Source organism: Nicotiana sylvestris, chromosome 11 (assembly GCF_000393655.2).
Source record: "Nicotiana sylvestris chromosome 11, ASM39365v2, whole genome shotgun sequence".
NCBI lineage: Eukaryota > Viridiplantae > Streptophyta > Magnoliopsida > Solanales > Solanaceae > Nicotiana > Nicotiana sylvestris.
In genome coordinates this window covers 131,422,849-131,428,848 of record NC_091067.1, presented here as the reverse complement: position 1 = coordinate 131,428,848, position 6,000 = coordinate 131,422,849, and positions in this window count along the sequence as shown.

The following is a 6,000-nucleotide window of genomic DNA, read 5'->3' as shown; positions in this document are numbered from 1 at the left end:
CATTTGATGAGCTGAAATGAAGATTAGTTACTGCACCGATTATCATTTCTCCAGATTGGAAACTTCCATTTGAATTGATGTGTGATGCAAGTGATATAGTCATTGGAGCTGTTTTGGGGCAACGGAAAGAGAAAATATTTTGTTCCATTCACTATACGAGTAGAACTCTTAATCCATCTCAAATGAATTACACTGTTACTGAAAAAGAGTTGCTCGCAGTAGTATGGGCATTTGATAAGTTTAGATCCTATCTAGTGGGGACAAAAGTCATAGTTTACACAGATCACTCAGCTATAAGGTATTTATTTGCAAAGAAAGATGCCAAGCCAAGGTTAATTCGATGGGTTCTTCTTTTGCAGGAATTTGATTTGGAGATTCGAGATCGAAAGGGAACAGAGAATCAGGTTGCAGATCATTTATCCAGGCTGGAAAATAGAGGTCATGTCACTGAAGGAGAATCAATCAAAGAAACATTCCCTGACGAACATTTGCTAGCCATCACTTCGGATGAAACCCCGTGGTATGCTGATTATGTGAATTTCATTGCAAGTGGGGTGACTCCACCAGAATTCACAGCTGACCATAGAATAAGGTTCTTATATGATGTGAGATTCTACATGTGGGACGAGCCTTTTATATACAAGCAACGCGCAGATCAATTGGTAAGAAAGTGTGTCCCTGAGGAGGAAATGAATGCAATATTGCATGACTGTCATTCTTCTCTTTATGGAGGTCATCATGGTGGAGCCAGAACTGCACAAAAGGTTTTGCAATTAGGTTTTTACTGGCCAAAAATTATTTAAAGATGCACATGCTTTTGTTAAAAATTGTGACAGGTGCCAAAGAACCGGAACGATCACAAAGAAGCACGAGATGCCTTTACAAAATATTTTGGCAGTAGAGCTCTTTGATGTCTGGGGAATAGATTTCATGGGACCATTTTCGTATTCTAATGGGCACAGATATATTTTGGTTGCAGTGGATTATGTGTCTAAGTGGGTTGAGGCCATTGCTCTTCCTACTAATGATGCGAAGGTAGTGGTAAGTTTTGTGAAGAAACACATTTTCACACGCTTTGGAACTCCAAGGGTGTTGATAAGTGATGGAGGAACACACTTTTGCAACAAATTGTTGAAAAATGTTCTAACAAAATATGGTGTAAGACACAAGGTTGCTACTGCATATCACCCTCAAACGAGTGGTCAAGTTGAAGTGTCAAACAGGGAGGTAAAACAGATTTTGGAGAAAACTGTGAGCGCAAATAGGAAAGATTGGTCCGGTAAGTTAGAAGATGCATTGTGGGCTTACCGAACTGCATACAAGACTCCAATAGGTACTTCTCCATACAGGTTGGTTTATGGAAAAGCATGTCATTTGCCTGTTGAGATAGAACATAAAGCTTATTGGGCAATCAAAAAGCTAAATATGAATATGGACTTAGCTGGAGAAAAAAGACTGCTACAACTCAATGAACTTGATGAGTTTCGGTTGCATGCTTATGAAAATGCCAAGTTATATAAAGAAAAGACCAAGAAGTGGCACGACAAACACATCCAACATCGTGAGTTTGAGCCGGGTCAAGAAGTTCTCTTGTTCAACTCAAGGCTAAAGCTTTTTCCTGGAAAGCTTAAGTCCCGTTGGGCAGGCCCTTTTGTTGTAGTAAGTGTAACTCCTCATGGAACAGTTGAATTGCGAAACATTAATTCAACAGGCACGTTCTTGGTAAATGGTCAACGAATTAAACACTATTGGGGTGGTGACATTCAACGTCACAAAACCTCAGTAGATTTAACTGAAGTATAATGCAATATGGCGTCGTGCCGCGACGTAAAATAAGGCACTGGTTGGGAGGCAACCCAACGATTGTGGTATTTGTGAAAATAAATTTTTTTTTGTGTACTAATAAATGCAGGTGAACAAGGGCGGATGCTAAGGTAAGAATAAAAAAAATTAAAAAATTCTTCGCGAACTATCACGAGAACTATATAGTTCGCGCGAAAGTTCACGCACCTTTCTGCATGAACTCTAACTGAAACGCACGAAGTATCGCGCGAACTATATAGTTTGCGAGATAGTTCGCACACCATTCTGCCTGGGATCACTAAACGCGCGAAGTATCGCGCGAACTATATAGTTCGCGCGCCTGGACGAGCTTATCAGCCTGGAACTTTTCAGGCGTGTTATTTTCTGTTTTGTTTTTCTTTTTGTTTCTTTTATTTTAGTAAGATAAATAGTTCATACCCCTTCCCCTTTTATTAAACCAAACCCAATACCCCCAAAACACAATCATCTCTTCCAAACCAACAAAACCCTTTAACTTTCATAACTTCCAGCATTCATCTCATATCTCACGGGCTCCTTCCCTAAAATCATTAGCAGCTTCACCCCACCTCACGAATTCTAACAAGGTATGAACCCTAGTTTTAATTTTCTTTATTTTATATTTTTTTTTCTCTCTTGCTATTTTCAGATTTTAAGTTTCTTGTTGAGTTTTAAGCCATTAATATAGTTGTATTTTGTGATTTGGGTTTCAAACTTGGTAAAATATATTGTGGGGTTAGTTTGTTGTAAGTGTGGGGTGCGTAGGACTTGAATTGGGTTATGAATAAACTTTTATGGGAAGCCTTTGTTGCAAGACCCTTAGAAAAAAGCTGTGAGAGCCTACTGCCCACAAGGTGTTTGTGGAAAGGCCTCAATGAGCATGATTATGTAGTTGTGTCCAATTTTGCGTGTGAAGTCTAAGTAACCACAGCAAGTTACACTACTTTTGTTGGGCTAAGCTAATATGTCCACGTTTTGCAGGTATTATGGCACCAACGAAAAAGCGCCAAGCCACGGGTCCATCATCAAGCCGCCAAAGGGCAGCTTCAGCACGATCCTATGATAGCAACAAATTTGTCTCCCTTGGGGCTTATAACCGATTTACAGAGAAGGCGACTAAGAAGGCAATTCCGGAAAGGGGCATCAACATCCAAAAGGTCAAGGAACGATGCCCCCACATGTTCAATGAGTTAATGGAGCAGGGTTTGAAATCTTTCATTGACGATCCAGGGGAGGCTAATGAAATGGTGGTACAAGAATTCTATGCCAATCTACCCGAGCATGCCCACCAGGTGGTCACAGTGCGCCATAAGGAGGTAGATGCCTCTATTGAGGCGATACGCGCAGCTTATAACTGCCCGGCCCTCTGCCTGAGAACTCGGACTTTTATGAATATGGGCGCCATCCAACCGATGCCAAGTGGGAGCGCTTCTTTGATGAAATTTGTGAACCAGGGAAAACGGTAGAATGGCTAGAATTTGGAGAGAAGTTCTATTCAACCGTCTTAACTCAAGAGGCAAAGTGCTGGTTGTACGTGATCAACAATCGTCTTATCCCCTCCACAAATACTACAGAGGTGAATGGACCCCGGGCTGCGTTGATTTGGTGTTTCATTAAGGGCCTTCCCTTCGACATGGCCAAAGTGATCCATGACGAGATGTTCATCAGATTCCCCCAACGCCAGTATGGTTTCTTTTTCCCTTCTTTGGTGACTAGACTTTGCAGGAATGTGCAGGTGCCTGAAAACATTCGTGTGGACGGGCTGGTAAGAAAAAGCCACAAGATCAGACCTGGCCCGAACACCACGGAGGCAGCCTCAGCAGCAGATATAGGTAGAGAGAATGAAAGTGGTTCGGACGCTTCATAGGAGGAAGAGCATATGGATGTGGAGGGAGAAGCACTAGCTCAAGCGCCCAGAAAATCAGCTGCAGCACTGTCATGTGCAACATCCTCTTCAAGAAGTGCCAGAGTATCACGGCCCACCACATTGGAACAATAGGTGGCTGATATACGCACTTCCATGCATGATTTGAGCACTCGAGTGGACCCAATAAATGACCGACAAGTCAAGTCGGAAAAGAAGTTCATGGGTTGGCTGCGAGCTTTGGGGCGTGTGTGCAACGTAAACCCCGAAACTGTGTCCTATCAAGAGTGAAGTTCAGGGAAGTCTCTTTACCTCAATGCTCTTGTAAATTTTAAGCCATGGGGACATGTCTCTCTTTAAGTGTGGGGTGGAGGATTCCCTTAAACATATGTTTAAATGTTCTTAAATGTTTTGGATGGTAGTAATTATTATGGATTTTTAGGTTGTTTCAATTGTTTTAGATTGTTGGAATATTTTGGTGGTGTGGTACAATATATAATGTTTTGGGATTGCGTGACTATTTCACTTTTGTTTTTAAATGTTTTGGTGATTTAGTATTATTGGAGTAATTGTTGTCAATTCTTAAAAAAAAAATTTAAGTAGTTATATTGGCGCGGCCCGATGACGGATTCTTTTAGATAGGAGATCTTGAGGGACTGAGCTCATAGAAAACAACAAAAATATTTTTGTTTTTACTTTTTGTGTTTTTTAGGTAGTATAACAATTTTCCCTTGGTTTTTCTTTAAGTCGCAGTTCTTTTCCAAGGATTTATCTTGAACCGGGCATAGGTAGTTTTAAATTTCTGTTTTTATATTTTTTTTTGTAGACTAAAATAAGGAGTTATAAGCTATAGAAAAGTGAACCCATAGCGTTGACACACCTGAACACAATAGACCCTAGAGTGTAACGCTTAGTCTTAATTGTTGAATCTCACTGAAAGTGCCTTAATTTGTATGTTTGTACTGAATTGAATGCTCGTAATGGAGTGTCTTGATGAGCTGATCTGGAATGAGTCATATGCCATGTGTGGTGAGTATTTGTGTAGTCCATGTATTGTACTTGTGTCTAGAACTTGCCCGGTATGTGAGTTGAAGCGAAATTTGAGGTGATGCTTGGTTTGAAAAATGATGTTAGGCTTTCTTTGACCTTTTTTGAGCTTAATTGCTTATCACAAATAAAATTTGTCCCTAGTTAACCCTTTTGAGCCTTTAGACTTTTGTTTGGCACCCGCATTACAAGTCTATACCCTTTTGTTCTTAATTGACATTGTCTTGATCCTTTTACCTCTTAAAGCACGTTAATTATGAGAGGAGAGCTAAAAGAAGTAAGAAGGAAATAAGTGTGGGGTGGCTTTTGAGTGGCACCAAAAAAAGGTTGAAAGGTGCACTTATGTTGTAAACGAATACACCACTAGCAGAAATTGAGTGACAAGAAAAATAAACTGAAAAAAAGAAGAAGAGATGATTACATTGTGTCATGCTCTAGCTAGTGAGAACGAATTAATAGAGTGCTTAAAGAAGAAGGGCGTATTTGTGGGATGATATTGTGTATGAATGAGAAGTGGGTTGAAGAATTTGCGATGAAAAATTGCTCGTGTGATGTGTTAAAGTGCTTAGGGGTTGAATCACTATTCCTAAATACATCCTACCCGTCCCTTAGCCCACATTACAACCATGAAAAAGTCCTAATTGATTTTGGATCGAGCTAGCCTACATTAGTAGAGATTTACATTAAGGGCAAACTTATGGTACCAATTGCATGCATGTGACCTCTTTTGTGAGATTGAGTGATTTCCTTGATATATGTGGGCATATGAATTGAATGTGATGGATTGAACTCAGTTTTTGTTGATATAATTGTGAGGGCATATGATTCGTGACGGAAAAGCAAGTCTTGACTTCTATATAGAGTACTTTGAGGAAGTGTGAATATTGCACGGCACTTGAGAGTCGACTTTGAGGCTAGGATTGTTCACTGCTAAGCGTAATACATGTACATTGTTCTAGGTGTAAGGCGTTAAGGGAAAGGGTTGAGCAAAGAATTCTCTAGTTGATTGCTCGAGGACTAGTAATGAATTAAATGTGGGGTGTTGATAATAGGCGAAATCTAGGTGATTTAGCTATTGTTTATGCTTCTGCTTGATTATATTCCGATGTCATATTATGGTTAATTGATGGAAAAACGGGCTCTACTCAAAATATGTATACCTTGGAGGATGAGAAGCCTAAATGATGCTTTCAAGAGGATATTGGGATGATTTATGAGCAAGAACAACCCCTAGGAGTCGAGTGTGCGCAAGGACGAGACGGACAAAA